This window comes from Numida meleagris, chromosome 3 (assembly GCF_002078875.1).
Source record: "Numida meleagris isolate 19003 breed g44 Domestic line chromosome 3, NumMel1.0, whole genome shotgun sequence".
Lineage (NCBI taxonomy): Eukaryota > Metazoa > Chordata > Aves > Galliformes > Numididae > Numida > Numida meleagris.
In genome coordinates this window covers 6689986-6707761 of record NC_034411.1, presented here as the reverse complement: position 1 = coordinate 6707761, position 17776 = coordinate 6689986, and the positions used below count along the sequence as shown (strand labels likewise).

Genomic DNA, 17776 nt, shown 5'->3' with positions numbered 1-17776 from the left:
TGACATGCCACATGACTAAGGCAAGAAAAAAAGCCTCACGAGGAGCATCTAAACCATTCTACTCATTATGGGAAGACACTCTTCTTCCCCTTTTCCTGATCATGGCAACCTTTTGGTGGAAGGGGAAGGTTCAGTGGGACAACTGACCCTGTGCCAGTTGGAGCTGTCATACAGATACCAGCAGAGCCCACTTGCTCCTGTGCAAACCCAATGCAACTCCACGTTATTTTGAATTTACAGCATCATCCCTCAAAGAGCAGGCATGTATTTCCACAAATGAATGATCTCAATCAGAAAACCAGTCCTGTGGCAAGGGATACATATGGCCATCACTCCCAAGAACAGCTGTCAAGCACTAGCCCTGCCCACTTCCCACTGTGCAACGTCCGTGGCTGCTCAGTCAAGCGAATGACCTTATAAGCCCACACAGGTCCAATCTGAACTGAAAATTATCAGCAAAAACTTGTTTTCCTTAAGACTTTTAGCGTAACAGGGAGCAATAATACACTTGGACTGCAAATGAGTCTAAATGGCTTTTGTTACAGTTCTTTTGAGTATAAAATCTCTCTATATGGAAATAAAAAAGCTAGACCCTCATCCTCTCTATCCAAAGCATGCTGTTCAATTTAGCATGTGCTTCACTGAATAAATAACACTCCCAGCCATGATGCTCTCCCTCCAATATGCTTAAGTATTGATAGATTGCATTGCTCTATTTTAAGTCTGCCTGGAACTTGTGACATTTGGCCAGTGATTTGGTAAATGAACTTGGAATATTTGACCCATGCAGCTGAGATTACACTTTATTTAGACCGAATGGACAAGATTCTTCGTTGTACTCGAAAAACCTGACAGATACAGCTAACCTTTGCAACTTGTTCCCCGGGGTATTTAGCTATGAGGAAAGTCCCACTCCACGACAATTACTGAATCCCAAATCCCTTCAGCATATACACATGTAACTAGGTGCTCTACTGGAACCTGTGATACGGGAATCTGGCAAGTAAAGGACCTTCTCCCAGACTGCTTTCTGATTTATGTAGACCTGCCACAGAGTGACTCATATAAGTGAAAGAAATCTGTTTAGGACTTAAAAGACATGAAACTTGACAGACATTCAAAGTAAGTCAGATTCAGCCATTTCATGTTTTATCTTTTCCTGTGCTATATCTCTAAAACAAGATTAGCTAACGTGGTCAGGGGCCAGTGGGAGGGATAAGTGTGTACCGGCTCTGGACACAGTCTCCTAGGAGGGGTCTGCTACCCCTAACCTCTGATTCGGTGCTTCAGCAATGTATTTTTCACTATGCTTTGATCTTGGCTGACATTTTTAACTTAGTAACGTTCTCCAAGACAATCTCAAGGCTGTAAAATTACATTACTCAATGCAAGAAATACTTCTCAGCAACCATCCTGCTTAGGGCTTTTGAGATACATTTCAGTATCTCAACAGGGTAATAATCGTGGTGCTATTTGTCAAACATAAATGGGAGCCAAGACATTGACGACTTTCCCTGTCTTGCCAACTACATGAATATAGGGAGTTTGCTGAGAAAATCATCTCTCCAACTCTTTAAACTGTTCTCACTAAATATTCAGGGGACGTTCTATACTGATAGGAGGTGTCCAATTAGTGTCAAGAAGAGAGCTGCGGAAAAGTTTTGGATCAAGTCTTCAGGACAGTATTCCAGTATTTTTTTTCCTTTCTCCCACAGATACACACACATTGTCCTCCCAAGCCTACCACGACCCAAGCAAACAAACAGAAACAACCCTTGTTGTGCATCTCGGACTACTAACAGACAGCTTTTGCTTTTTTTCCACAGAGACATTACTAGTAGTTTTCTAGTAAACAATGCAGTTAAGGGCTCTAAATTAGTAATCTCCGTAGCATGTTTGACCTCTCCACATGCAACTTAAGGTCTCCTTGAGTTTTGCACTGGCAATGCTGAACCATCCCAGGCTATCCGATGCAGAAGGGCTGGCTGAGAGAAAGACAGGCAGAAAAGCTGTGCACAGCAGACTACAGCAGCACAATTCTCAGCTACTGAGAGTCAAGGTTTCTAGCACATCATTAACTTAGGTATAGCAATCATCAGCAATATCTTCCATTTGTAATAATCCATCTGGGCCATAAATGGTCCATAATGCAGTTGAATTAGCACCCCATTCAAAAGCCTACTTCCTCGGTTTAGTACATTATATCTCACCATTAACAGTGTCTTCTGACTTGGTGGGGATTTTGTATTCGACAGATCTTGGTGGTACCAGAAATAATTAAAGTGCTATAGACATTAGTTACAATTCACAATAAGTTGGTTGGTGTATTAAAATATCACAACTGAAGTCCAAATTGACTCACGCATCCTGTAGCTACATGGGAGATACATCAGAGGAAGAGTTATTCTCACATTTCACTAGTTTCACTTACTTTGTCCTTGATCCCCATGAATTATGCGCTGAGCAGAGGGAATCTCCTGCAATGAAAGAGATAGTATGATTAACACATATTCCAATTCCTGTAAATGCTATTTCATGTAAAAACCTCAAAAATCCTTCGCACAGGCCGGCTCATCATTTTTTTCAAAAGTAGTATAATGCCATATCCTTGCAGCTTCTCTGTGTATATCTCTGTGTACAGACACACCCTGCTATGAAGTTCCCTTGCAAAATGCCAAACAAAAAGACAGTAGAAAGGACAGGAGTCCTTGAGATTTACTGGCCCTGAATGTAGGTCCAAGAAGTTGCCCCACTGGTATTACAAGGATGCTGGCACGAACAAATTAGCAACTGCATAGTAATCACTTATGAGGTCTCAGCTACAAAATAAAGATTTCACTTCTCCTCTCTCTCCGCTCTTTTTTTTTCTAAGCTTTGCTTTTCCTTTGGAAGGGGACAGAAACTGAAGGAAAAATCAGCTGCAGCAGCAAGAGTGACAACATACTGGCTTCCTATCCAGAGCAATTTCCCTTGGGGTGAATCTAGCACTGAACTCTATAGGGAAATGTAATTCTCTTCTTCAAGTGTCAGACTCTTACTCCACGACTCAGAGGTTTGGCTGCAAAACATTTTTTTTTTAATAATAGAGCATATTTTTTACATCACAAGTATTGTTTATGTCTGTGGAACAGCCTTTTTATGTTTTGTTTTTCTGATGTTGTGGATGAATATCAAACATCATAATGAAAGAAGCCATCCATGAGGTGCACCACACCATAGATAGATTATGTAAATATTTCAATGATCTACCGAGCAAAAAAACAAATTTAAGAGAAGTACAATTGCCTTTAAATCCAACACATTGTAAATGTTTGCTTTTAATCTTTTACATAACCTTATTAAAAATTTCAAGATGGATACATTCTCCCACTGAATCTGACAAACATCTGGTTTACAGTAGAGTCATGAGATGAAATTCCATCCAGAATCACATTTGCTCTTCAGTATGCTTTCTCCCACTATCATTCATAACACAGAACTTCTGTGTTTTGTCTGGGATGTAAGACAGTGCAACGATATGTTTTTATTAGGAATAATGCACAGCTCTCTCTCTTATAGAATTTAAATCTGCTATCTATGGGTAGGTATAGTCAAATATATTGATAGCCTCCCTCGTGGGTTATGCTGACACTTGGGTTTAATTGTAGTGAACTTTGAATTCCTATCTTAAGGTCAGTTATTAACTATTGATGGATTCTCCTTTTCTCCATTTAATGCTAAAGTATTCATACTAACCAAGATGGATGAGAACGCTGAAGAAATTTTTCAAAGCCATTGCTGTGCGAGATACCCTTACACTCTTCCTATGTGACAAACAGAAAGCCCTTTTCTAAAGGTGGTGATTACTCATGTTCAGACTGAAAAAGAAAACGCAACGCAACACTATGCTGTTGACTCCTCGCCACTTCTTCTTCTCCTGGTATTATCTCTCTAGAAACAAAAGGTCTCATATGCTGCTGATTAGGAGAAAATAAATAAAATTTCCTCAGGCACAACCTTGGATACCAACCTTGAAACCAAATGGGGTCAGAATGCAGAGGAGCAGCCACAGCACCCAGCTCTGCTGACAAACAACTCTGCTCCTTTGGGTTTTCCAGAAGGAAAAAGAGTGCCCCTCGGAGATTTATAAACACATACATAATAAATGGGAGGCTGAAGTTTAAACTGTTATGAAGCATTCTCTACTCCGCTTCCGAAGTCCTCTGTGATTTAAAGAGCTGACATTTACTGTGTGCAGGCCTATTATTCAGAATGACTGTTTGTGTATAGACAATATTTTAAAATGGCTTGCTGTAGATGAAAAATTCTTATTAAGTCAGAAAAACAGTTTAAGTAGGTAACACTCTCCCAGTTTAGACTGCTATAAGTCTCGCTGACCTGCTGTAGGAAAGACATGGGGACGGGCAAGCCAGAGCCCCATGGGCGCCCAGATAGTGTGCCAGTGACACTGGGGAAGGCCACAGTCACATTCCTGTCTCCTCTGAAATGAGGGCTGTGGCCAGAGATAGGCATTTAAAACTTTCTACTGCCACACAAGCTTTGACAAGTGTTGGATCTACTTGGCATCAGCCAGCCAAGCAGTGCCCTGAGACCTGCTGGGTCGACATATCCCTCACCATGCCAATGGGCTTGCCATCCCCAGCCTTCTCCGACCTGCTGCTTTCCAGTCCCCCTGGTAATCAAGCAGGACACATCTCTGAACTATCTTCCCTGCACAGAGCCTACTGCTGCAAGGCCCTGGAATGGACAGAAATTGCTGGAAATTGCTCCAGATTAACACACAAACAAAAACAACACCACACAACTGGATGACCAGAATTAAAGTATACAGACAGTGTTTTGATTTTACACTGTAATAATTAAAAAACACTCCTAGCAGACCTAATAACTTGGTTTTGTACAACATACCAGTGGTCACAACGTACCTTACAAAGCGCATTCACACACACACATTTCTCTTCAGTCAGCCCAGAATTGCATACCATCCATATCTGAAAGTATGCTTTTTTTTTTAAGATGCATTTTTTTCAGGAATTTTTATCACACAGAAAATCACACATAACAGAAACAACAAAAACAATCATATCTGAATGTACTGCTATTGATATGACTGGATACAACTCTCTGGTATGCAAATTCTTCTACACAAAAGATCCCATGCATGTTATTTTACTGTCACTATATTTGATCATAACGCCCAATTCAGAGACTAATTCATACATAATATATGGATCTGGCTAAATACAGCTGGACTCAGATTTTTCAAGGTGGTACATATTGATCTGGTAGAGAAAAATATCCTTATTGATGCCTGTCCACTGAAATCTACTCTTTATACCTTCCATGAAATTTAAGTGTGGATTTAAATAGGAGATTTTAAAAAGGGGACTTTGAGTCAGAACTTTACATTCAGACTTCTGTGGTCCGATTTTTTAGAGGTGGCAAGTGCTGCCATTGTCTGCTGACATCGACTGAAAGAAAAAGATACCACACTCATAGAAAAGCTGAGCAGAATGGACATAGCAAGTGTGATGCGCATATGTAGCATGCACACTAAGGTAACTGAATGCTTGACATCAAGCAGCAGCTCTACCACCTATATTGCTCAGGCTTCAGACCTAGCCCTTACATGTTCTAGCCCCAATTTATCCAGCATTCTCTTGGCCAGCTCCCTGGGAAGGACGAAGTATTTTCATAGGTTATGGGCCATACCCAAGTGGCACTCTCCACACCATCATCTTAGTTTTGAAGGCAAAAACGTTTAACAAAGTGGGCAGCTTTGCAGCCAAGAGCCTCAATGCTACAGAGTAGCCTTTGATATTTAATTCCTAATGCACATATATATAGCTAAAAAGCTTGGTAGTTCTTAGACACAACAGGAAGACCTACAGGAAAGACAACATTATAATGAGAGTTTCTGGCAACCAATTTAATCCTCTCTTTTCTTGAATTTCTTGCACTGCAGAATAAAAGCCGAAGTGAAAACCCAGAGCTACCATTTTTACAGAGCAACTACAGAAAAATTCTAAACAAAGAAAACAGGAAAAAAATCACAGCCAAACTGTTACTCCTAATCTACTTTTCTGTGAAGGGGATGAAATGACTAATCACCAGCAGCTGATCAAGAAGCAATTTAATCTTAGCTGAGGCCTGTGAAAAATCAGCAGAGACAAAAAGTAAAGAAAAGCAGACAAATGTTAAAAGATTTATCTTTCCATCCAAGGATTTCAGATTGGAAATGGAAAAATATTTTCTTTCTTCTCTTTGTAAATCATACACTTTGATATATGCTATTTTTAAATATCGCCTATGAAATATTAGTACTTCAAAACAGATTAAACAGGTCTTAGGAGTTTTTACTGAATAGATAATTTACAAGAAATTTTGGCTTTTGTTTTATTAAAAGTGTGGAATGGAATATAATACTATTTGTGCATCAAAAAACAGCTTATTACCCAATTGTTGGCAGCCACTCCTATACGATACATACCTCTAAATCATCTGGCTTAGGCATTTTTCCTATTTGCAAAGTTTGCATCTTACTTTTTTTTTTTTTTAGCCCCGTTAAGCCAGTTTTATTTAAAACACAATGCTGCACATGTAATTTGGACTTTCCTATTGATCTCTCCAAAGGCATTTTTTTTTCTTTTTGTCAGAAGAAGAAGAATGCACATAGTGCATGTTTCCTCAAGCAGAGATTCCCTCTAAAAACAGAGAAGGGAGTATTTATTAAAAATGAAATGCTGAAGGGCAGAAAACAAGCAAGAACATCTTCATCTTCACATCTGTCCCATATGAGGTGTAAGCTGCTGCACAAAGAGAATCCTTTTGTGCTGGGTAACTGTCCCCTCTTTCGGGCCAGCATGTTTACTTCACAAGGCAAATTTCCTCCCAAACTCAGGCAGGTGGATTTTCCTAGCAGACTGCTTGGAACTTTTTCCCCATCCCCAGGTCTGATCTATCCCAATGTGCGGGGCTGCAGCATGCAACAAAGTGAAGCCATTCACTCAAGTTTTATCACAACTCCTCCTCGTGTTTTTTGGGAGTTTTCTGGGAGAATTTACACCTTTGGTTTGTTCACTACTCAATTTTTAATTGTTATTCCTTCTGTTTTTCCACACATGTATCTGATACGTGATAGAGAAATCTTCCTTACGTTTTAAATATCAGTAATAACAATAAGCTAATATACTCCTAGTTTCTTCCTAGGATCTAGGGCGCATGTAAAAGTCTTCTGAAGCCGATGGAAATAGTGCTTGTCACTCCAGGGAAAGTAGGATCAGGCCTCAGCTTTTTGCAGCACTGAAAGCGAATAGCAAAGCTCCTAATGACTTCATTGGGACTTGGATTTAGCCCTGGCAGGAAACACAGCCATAAAATCATAAATTCAATAAGATGAAATTCCAAGTGAGTATATTCGGTAGAAGGTGAAGACTGGAAATGTGCAGAGAGGAAAAAGTCCAAAACCAACTGTCTACAGCTGTTAAAAAATGAGCTGGTGTCATGTTGGTAACCCTTTAAAATAATGGTCTAATCATTATTAATTCCTTCGATATTTAATGCAATAACATTAATCATGATGAACTCATTTGGTATTAATGTGAATGTCAGGCGTACCACTCCACATATATGCACATCATTTTGGGATTAGCTTTTCACTATATAATTCTTTTTGTATCCTTCAGAAAGAGCTGAGGATAGTTGTTTTGTGACTTTTGACACGGTGCTACTTACACACAATGGTGCTTTGCATTTCCAGAGTTTGGTAGCACCCACAAATGCCTGGACTTCTGGGATTACCAGTTACAGTATCTAGAGATGAGATGAACAGAGCGGGAGAGAAGCCATTGGCAAAGGCTACATGAAAACGGGATGATTTTGTTCTTAGATGCCTTTTACCAAACATTACAAATGAAACTTACACAAACCCAGGCAGATCTACTGCTGATGGAAGTGACATCGTAATATTGAAGCTAACTGACAGTAACTGAGGGTTTGAACCACTGACAAATTTTCTTGGTCAAGAATAACAACAGTACAGCTTAGTGGTTTGCAATAACCAGACAAAGAAAGTCTGATGGCATCACCCAGACGATGCTTCCAGAGAAAGGACCTTTTGGGATGCCTGCTAGCAGCACCTAAGACATACAAAAAGCATTAGGATGATGCTTACTTCCTTGGTAGACGTGCTCTAAGATAATGGTATCAAATCACTGGACGTGGAAGAGAAGGCTACTCTTGGGGACCTAACTGTGGCAAAATTGGTGCACTGAAAATCCACATCATCAAGGGACCATCACTGAACCTTCCTAATTTCCAGCTAACATGTACTTTAATTCGTGTCTGAATTTCACCTTACAGCCTTCTCACCCACTCCCAGTGAATACCTCCATTTGCTGTCTTTCGCTTCTTTCTGAATAGCTTGGCATGCCGTTAGTTAAAATTCATTCTTTTAAAGCACAGTATCCATTTAGCTTCTATCCTCTGAACTTTATTCATTTATTATTAACACTGAAAGCCAAAGTGCATGAGAGAAGTTCAGTCCTATCGGCGTTTCGGATGAAAGTAATGTCTCGGTATATTAGCAGTACACAGCACTATCATACATAAAATGCTGCCCAGTCCTTCAACAAAGCAGCCGTATCCCAGTGCCTAATAGGATCACTTACTTCAAATGTGACACCACCTTCTTTGAAATATTTGTTTAGATTTCATAAACATATGAAGCTTCTCAAACTCAAACAAAACCTCCAGCCTCCAGTCCAAGCTCTGATTCTAAAGAGCTTTCCGTTCAATAAATCAGAGTCTGAATCCAACATTTTTTTTTCTCCTCTGGCCTGTTTTTTTTTTTTTTTTTTGGATAAAAATAAATGTCATCTGGTTTTGACTGCAGATAATGAATCATATTAAGAATTTTAAAAGCACTATTCTCTTTTTTGAGACCTAATTTCAGACCTATTAACACTTTAATATGAAACAGAAGCCCATCATTTCATTAGAAAAAGAATAAGGCCCCTCTTGTACCATATGTTGTTTCTTCCTTTATAAAAAATCCTTTTGAAATCCTAGATTGGGCAGCATCAGAGCAGAATGTAGATCTGGCACAAAGACAATGCATAGGTGAGCAGACGTCGCATCAGGGAGATTAACTGTTTCAAGCAATATTACAGGTTTCCAGCAAACTCTCCTTCACATTCCTTACTAAAATAAATGATCCCACTTTAAAAAAAAACCAACAAAACAACAAACTATTGCAACACAAAAGAACCCTCCCGGTAGGGGCGACCCAAAGCATGTGAAATGCTGGCATGTCATCTCCACAAACTTGACTACCATTAGCACAAGGACAAACAGCTGCTTTTTCACAAGTGCTTTTTGGCACATTGTATATTTATGAAATAAGTGAAAGAAAATTATAGCTGCTCCCTTTCAATATTTACATTTTAGAAATCAGAATGCCTTTAAAACACACAGAACATGAATGCAAGAGCTGGTGTGATAGCAGAGAACCTTATTGCACATAATTAACAGACACATAATGTCTGGTTACTAGTAATTTCCTTCTAGCTGAGTAAGGAAATAATTTAATCATGTTGATCAAATGAATCCCATGAGCCCAGCGTAACATTATGCTTTTTTTTTCCCTCTCTAAATCTGCATTAGCTGATAAGAGTCTAGTTGGTGAAATCACGGAACCCAACCTTGTTTAGGTATCCTTAATAATACCTAAAATATGGGAATGATTTTAGTAATTGGTTTCATCGAGCATTTCGGTAGAATATTTTCTAATTGCTAGTGCTGACTGCAAAGAAAAAGAGCAGGGAGAAGGAAGAAAGAAATAACTTTGCATCTGCATTATTCAGAACAGAAGCAAAATGTTTTTTGAAACTGCTTAGTCCCTGTTTCTCTCTGTTACAACCAGGAAGGTATTTCCATAAAGACCAGCAAAAAAAATTATACCCCTTAAATACTCAAGTGTCAAAGAGCTAAGTGTAAATTACAACTACTCTCCACCCTTCAGCCCCCAAAATATATCCAGGTGCAATTCAGAAATAGGTAGAATTTCCTTTTTTTCCCTCTCACTGTCACTTTATTTTATAATACATCATTTGCCTTGTCATTCCAGGGTTTCGTAGCAAAGCCTTTTGTGGGATTCTGCTATTGTTCTCTCTGAACTACTTAGAAAAAGCACTGAACTACCTTCTGTGCTATCTCAGGTAGTTTCCTATAATGAGGTGATATAATTTAACACTTACCATAATACATTTTATCCACCTATTGTTTGCTAAATAATTCCTGCAATAACACTTTTATTCTTTCCATAATTCTTTAGGGTAATGCTGGAGGAATAATATTTTTACAGCGGTGATTGATGTAGGATTCTCCAGCATGAATAGACCCCGTGAACACAGGTTATTGATAAGCATAAAAAAAGCTGTATGAAAAGAATATCAGGGATCAAAGGGTTAATACCATTTTATGAGGTTGTAAAAATCTACCTCAAGAATCTTGTGTTAGCAATATTCTTTGTGTAAGATGTATGTTATTAAAACAAGTAGCAGCATCTGAATTAAAGTGACAGTATGATGGATGACTAGTGAAGTGGAATCAGAGTCGTTTGCAGCATTTTGGGCTAGATGTGGGAATTCTGCCTCAGAGGTAGGGCGCTTGGCAGACACATTGATTCCAGGCTGACGCATGTTCATAAATATGCCCCTAGAGAGGTGCGGCCTAGCAGAATTTACAAAATTATGTTCATGAATTATTTAACATTTATTTATGGATGCTATATTTAAACAGCATTTGCAAAGGCGAATGGACCGTAGCATACATAGTGATCTTTAGATAATGCAAATTCTGCACAAGACAGAGACGGTCTGCATACTTCACGGAGGGGCTAAGTCCATCAGAACTAAGTAAGTGATATGTCAGTGTTGGGGCATTATACACTGCTGCCTGCCGCTCCCCAGGGAGACTGAAGATTCCTGGAAATACCTGACAGGTTGGCAGTTACGACCTCTGCAAAAGAGAGCTCCTCTGACAGAGCTACTACAGCGGTGGAGGAGACTCCTCCTTTAAAGAAAGGCTCCAGAATTGCTCCTGCAGCCACCATGCCTGAGAGCCTGCTCACAAAACAGACAGCGAACAAACCAAAATTCCAGCCCACGCATTCAGCTGCTGCATGGCCCTGCTGCTCTTGATATCAGACCCTACTCTTACCATAACGCCAGAGGTGCAAAATAAAGCCCTTCTGAGCACAGAACTCAAAAGTGAAGCTGCACAGGAAAATCCCAGCCTCTTTCTGTTGCGCGTGTATTTAATTCACAACCCTTTATTATGGCCTTTCTCAATGAATACCACAGATTTCTCTCTGCTGGATCTGCACAAACAACTCGGCACACCTGGAGAGCACAAGACGAATCCATACTGCACAGTGAAATGCAGCCATTGCAAATATTAAAGAGAAATGCTTGAAATAAAACAGAATCCCATGGTAAAAGCAGTGTATCTTGTTCTGGAAGGGATTAGCCCTGAAAGAAAGGAAATCTTTCATTTAGCACTACACTGATAGTTTACAGTTTACCCTTTATATATACTCAGTTATATTCTTCCACTGTGTCATTTCTTGATCTTCAAAAGATGTAATTTTACATTTAATTTTCACTGTAGGAGATATAAACAACACTGTCGTGTGGAAAATCTGCTTTTGGTTTGGTTTTCTTTCTTATCCTAAGCAGTTGGTTTACAAGGCTAGGTTCCTGCAGAAAGCAAGGAGAGGTACACACCGTACTGTTTCAGGAGGCAAGAACCAGAGATGTACCAGGCCATGAAATGGTGCCTTGCGTTCCGGAGAGGCACTACTTATGTGATGGTATGTATCAAAGATGAGTGAACAAAGCAAGCATCCTCCTCCCTTCACCCTCACAGGAAGAAGTATGTAGTCTCTCAGATGCTTTCATACGCTGTCAGCACAGAACGTCAAGCTCAGGCTAGATGCAAGGAAAAGCTCTTTGTGGCCACAACGACTTTTGTCCCACCAGTAGAAGCTATCTTGCTGTGGCTCTCCTCAGTACCTTGCAATCTCTGAAGCATGTAGTTTTCTAACCCTCCTAGGAGGCTAGAGCATCATTATCTCATATTTTGTGGATGAGAACTGGGGCGGAGAGAGATTACACAACAAATTATATTCAGCCTCTGAGAGAGAGAGAGGAGACAGTTTCTCATGGCATCTATCTCCCCAGTACTCCTCAATACTATGTCCTTAATTGCAGGGGCCTTAGACCAGGTGTTCTGCAAAATAAAATGCTCAGGTGCTCTTCCAGGGTTGAATTCAAGTGCATTTACAGTGCCTGTGCCCTGACCCATCCTACCTCCCAAAACAATAACAAAACCAAAACAGACAGAAGGGTCCAAGTAGCTAATTCAAACACCCACATGTCCTACTTTGGAGCCTGGAGTCAGGGCACACTGTGAGCAAAAGATTCCCCTTTCTCTCTGTAGCTTCCCTTTACAGATTTGACGCTTGTGGATCATGCTCCCTAACACTTCCAGTCTGTCCTTGAGGCCACATTCAGCAAACCTCTGATCCTCTGAACCTCACCCATGGGGCGCAGCTTTCTCCTCGCTGTACCCAAGAGACAGCATGCCACCACAGCTGAAGTCTCACCAATGCTTCATAAAAGAGATGAATGTTCTTTGTCATCTCAGATGCATGACATCTTCTCTCTGCCCTCAATATATTTGCTTTTTCCTCCTGAAGTGTGTTCAGCTTCATATCTGCTGAAGTCCTTTCAGATTCTTTCCTGTAAAAAAAATGCATTCTCGGGCTTGTGTTTGCCAGAATATTCAATTCCACCTATGGGCAGAGCTTGGCATTTGGTCTCACTGAGTGCACTCTTTCCACTTCAAGCCATTCCTACCATTTGTAAAGACGATTTTTAACTCCAATCTCATCCGGCAACCTGCCTGCAGACTCTCCCAGCTTGGTATCATTTGCAAATTTAGTAAGTTTAATATCCCTTTCACTATCCAAATCATTAATGCAAATGTTGAAAGCATCCTGGAAAGAACTTGGTACATTCCAGGTTGACAATGAGTAGTTATTTTTCTAACTTTCTCTGCATTCATGTGAAAGTGGTTTCCTCCAAAATGGATTACTTATTAGAATATTTCACAGTATATATATTGTTAAAATCTCTGTTAAATTTTGGGATAAAGGTTGACTAAAAATTGGCTTAGCTGAGTTAATGGGCATCCAGCACATTTTTTTTTTCCCAGAAGAAATGGAAGAATAAGAGAAAACATGAAGAAAGAAAATCGGCATCACATTCAGTACAGTACTACCTTATGTTTTTGTTTCACATCCAGTGTAGATGAAATCCATGTGTTTCAGACCTATGGTTTCAAGTTATGGCAGAGATAGACTGCCCTTTAATGCTATGAAGCTTCATGTTTCTCTGAAGAAGGGATTCCCTTCTGTTCCCTCAGTCATCACTAGCATCACCTTTCGCTCATTCCTAGTGGAAACAAAGACAAGAAACAAAACTCATGACCACTCGTGGTCCTTAAACAGGGAGCCACAGCCCCACCACCAGCTGCCTCTGTGGCTGCAGGTCTCACAAACAAACAGCAACAAAGCCAACACCAGAAGGCTCCAGCCCTGCCTCCTCCTGCCTGGAGGTGAATGCTTTTCAGTGGGCATGGCCTCACCTTCTTTCACTAGGAAGAGTATCTTGGCTAACTACCCATCCAAAAACTTTGATACGAAGTAGGGAAACATTTATCTCCTGAAGGGAATGCTTCAGACAACACTTTTCTCTGCTGCATAAGAAACATATGTTTCTATTGAGGATTACACCACAATTTTCTCCAATTACCTTACTTTGGGAATTGATGCATCAAATATGAAAAACTTTCCCACCGGAGACTTTGGAAACTGTAGTTTTTCTTTGCGCTCCGTTAAGGTTTCATTTTAACATTGTGCAATTTTTCAGCTGCCAAAGGTGGTGTTAAAGACAAAAACAAAACCAAACAAACAATGTTCTGCATTTAACTTGCCTGTGTCAACACAAAGGATTCATCAGCCATTATCGTGTTACTCAGACTAATTGTGCAGTATCAAACAGCACTCTTGGCAGCAAGCACAAGCTTAACATTTAGGTTTCAGTTTCTGGCTTTCAAATTTTGCTGAAAATACATTAATTTATGATTTTGTTTCCTTTTAAACAAGACAAACTGCTCACTCTGTTCTCTTCGTGCACTTCTTTAATTAAGTACAGTATTCTCCAGTTCCCTGATGATCCTCTTATAACAGGCAGCTCCAAATCTTGACTTTCCCAAAGTTTAGGGATGCCTCAATGTGACCAGTCCAAGCTTAGTTCACTAACTGAAAGTTATTAGAGGTAATCTATTTTGATTTTCCAGCATATTTTTCCTCTTCTGCATCTCCTGTTCATCTGGAAGCAACTCCTGTTTCTCTTCTAATTGATGAGGTGAACTGGTATGAATGAGCTTATGATTTCTTCTCTTTGCTTGAGTGGCAGAAAAGTAAATGGAAAAATTGTCTCTGAAGTTTAAATGAAAGATTTGGCTTTTGCAATAGTGAAATTACTGGCGCTCACTGGATTTCTCTTAAATGTTTCATGCCAAAGAAATAAACCATGAATGATTGGGGTAGTAGAATTTCTGTTATCAGATAAATCATCACTAACTCAAGTTCTCTAATTTTTTCTTCCTCTGCAGGGTTTGGATTTTCTTTTCTTTTCACTTTTAGTTTCCTGACAAGAAATGTCTTTGAGCTTGAATACCCAGACCTGATGTGAGAGCAGCATTTCAAACACTTCTCTCCTTCCTTCAGAGCTCTGACTTTCTGCAATGGTTGGAGTGCTTCCTCCAGTTTCCAAGTACTTAGTCCATCCAGTCTGGTCTCTGGTAGATTAGAAATGCCTCTTGAGGAATTCGGGAAAATTATCTTAATTTTTCAACATGAAGTAAATACTAAAACTTGAAACTTGGATTTTAATCAGGACACATGCGCCTGGTGCTTCTTTAGCACTGTATAACTTTTGCACTTTTCTGATGCAACTCTGGGCTTTCAAAAGCAAGGTCATTGAGTCCAACTACTTCCCTTACTGGAAGCCCAGGAAAAATGCGATGCCCTTGCAAATTGCATTCAGATTCACTTTTAGGATGCTCCGATTTGAAATTCAAATTCAGTTTTGACAATACAAGGACTTCTGCTCAGGAGGCTGAAGACAGTAGGCACACACGTGTATTGAAACGTTCTCGGTCCTTTCTCACAAGAAATTTGCAGTGGAATTTTTGATGCCAGCTTCCTTTGTAACATAGAGGAGTTCGATAAACACACAAAAAAATGGGTCATAAAGAAACTGGGTTGCAAAGATAACTGCATTTAAGGCTCTGAAGCCTCTGGGGAGATACAGAAAGAGGAGAAACCATTCTTCTCTGTAATTTCACTTTTTTTTTTTTTCAATCCCAGAAAGACTGAGCTGCTAGATGTTGCAGCCGAGGGGTATTGTGAACTACAGTGTGCATTAGAGATACAAACTAAAGCTCATTATAAGTGACACAGGAGTACTGCAAGTAATAGAAATATCCTGGTTGAATTCCAGGGTATTTGGACCAGGTGTTATGAAAGAAATCCCAGCCTCAGCGTCGTCAGTGGCAAAACACCTTTCAACATTATATAATCCACGAACTCACCCAATACGTGTTATTTTTTCACTTTCCTTCTCCCAGCCTGCTTCATTTATCACTTTATTTATTCTATTGGATTTATTGTCCTCTGACCCTTTGCTGTACTTGGAGTCACAGTTTCTCCTAAACAGTATACAAGCTCAATAATGGTCAAGACTGACGTGAACTTTTGAACTCGCAGGGGTCGAACAGGTTCAAAATTAAACAGGAACAAAAAAACCAGTTCGGTTCAAGTTATTATCTTCCTACATTCCCCTTCTGATTTTATTCCCTAGGCAATTAAATGTGCAGATTTAACCACGTGCAAAAACATTTACCAGCACAAGCTTGGTGCCATAATCTGCAAGCATAAATGCAATTGCCATCGGCATCAAGTTTGTACTGATTTCAGTACTAGAAAACAAAACAAGAAGAGCCCAAAGCCTGGCCAAACTTGAGTATTTTGGCCCTTGGCAACTAATGGAGGCAGCTAGTGTAGAGCCACAAAGTACTTCCTATTGGGAAACAAGCACAGCTCTGGCGGAGAGGTGAGTCTTCACGTAGGCTTATCCTTGCAGACAGCAAACTGCAGAAGCAGGCTGGGAGCGGAGACAGAGCAAGGAAAATCTGCAGAGAAAAAGAAGTTTGGTGCTTGCACAGTCTTTGTGAGTTCCAAGGACATTTTGTCGGCCAAACTCCCTGTGCCACTCATGATGAGTCCTAAATTCTGATGGACAAATTCTGCGGAGGATTTCTGGTGCTCTGTTTGTTATTACCATTGGTTCAAGTCCAATTAATTCCAGTCCCCACCTCAATGAATGGAAGCAGAGAGGGAGGTGCTGGTGTTTTCTCCCCGGCAGCAGATGACAGATGATGACAGATGATGGCAGAAGGGCACAAAGCTGTGCCAGAGGAGGTTCAGGCTGGACAAGAGGAACAATTTGTTTCCCATGAAGGTGGTCAAACACCAGAACAGGAATCCTAGTGAGGTGCTTGAGTTACCTGCCAGCATTCAAGAGACAACGTACTCAATAATAATCTTTACTTTTGATTAGTCCTGAGGTGGACAGTCAGTTGATCTCAATGATCTTTGAAGGTCCCCTCCAACTGAACCGTTCTGTGAAGCACCATTCCCTCTACTTGTTAATCTCCTAACTCGTGCTGCCTGCAGGAGGTAAGCCCTGCAGACGGCCTGAGAAGGAGCAGGGCATTTCTTCTTTCGGATGAAATAGTCTCTATCCTTGAAAACCTGATAACACTTTGCATTAAGGATATCAGAAATACCCTTCTATTATCCACCAGCACCTCAGATCTTTGTCAATCTTGATTTACCATCTCTCTCATCCCTCTGACATTTACAGTGATGCTCAGTGATGAATTTGGCCCAGCTTCTCTGCAATCCTCATAATGAACATCAATTTTTAAGCTCACCTTGTTGGCTGACAGTGACACTAATATCACTCCAACTTTTGTCACTGACTTCATCAGTTAAAATGTACAGCATGAGAGGAGTCCTTTTGCTTAAAAAAAAAATAAAAAAAAGAAAGGAATTTCAGTGGTCCTGCCAGTGTAAAGAAACAACACACAGGCACTACCAGCAAGGTAATGATAATGATTATGATGAATTCAAAGGCAGAAGAACGAGATGGCTGTGCAGGCAAACCGGGACACTGAAGCTGCAGATCTGAAGCCTCGCGTGTCCTCACCCAAAGTGCAAATTTTGCTGTCATCTATAAATCAAGCAGTTTATGAGGCTGCAATATTTACACTCTAATTAAAAAATCATAAAGCCAGACCCCTTCAGTTTGTAAAAAGAAGAACTCGGGATCTGCTACTGATACGTGGTGTTAATCAGTAACTCCTAATGATCTGCTCCACAGCCTTAGAGGTTATGCGCTTATTCAGTTCAACATAACAAATAATGAGAGAAAGTGGGAGAAGTAAAGGGAACGTGTTACAGCAAACACAGGGCTTTGCCACCACCAGGAGCTATTCCTGACCCCTCCAATACAAGTCACATTTTGTTTTCTCATTTCCAAAAGGCAACAGACTTGTAATGTAAAGCTTTGATAACACACCA

The 17776-nt window shown here is 40.2% G+C and overlaps 1 long non-coding RNA gene across 4 annotated transcripts in view; it reads right to left on the bottom strand.

Annotated features, from left to right (window-relative positions):
• LOC110395582 overlaps positions 1–17776 on the bottom strand; it is a 151348-nt gene that overhangs the window by 123594 nt on the left and 9978 nt on the right. For all 4 annotated transcript variants that reach the window (XR_002436493.1, XR_002436492.1, XR_002436494.1 and 1 more), the window contains exon 2: positions 2432–2477. This is a non-coding gene — a long non-coding RNA (uncharacterized LOC110395582). The remainder of the gene's footprint in view (positions 1–2431; positions 2478–17776) is intronic.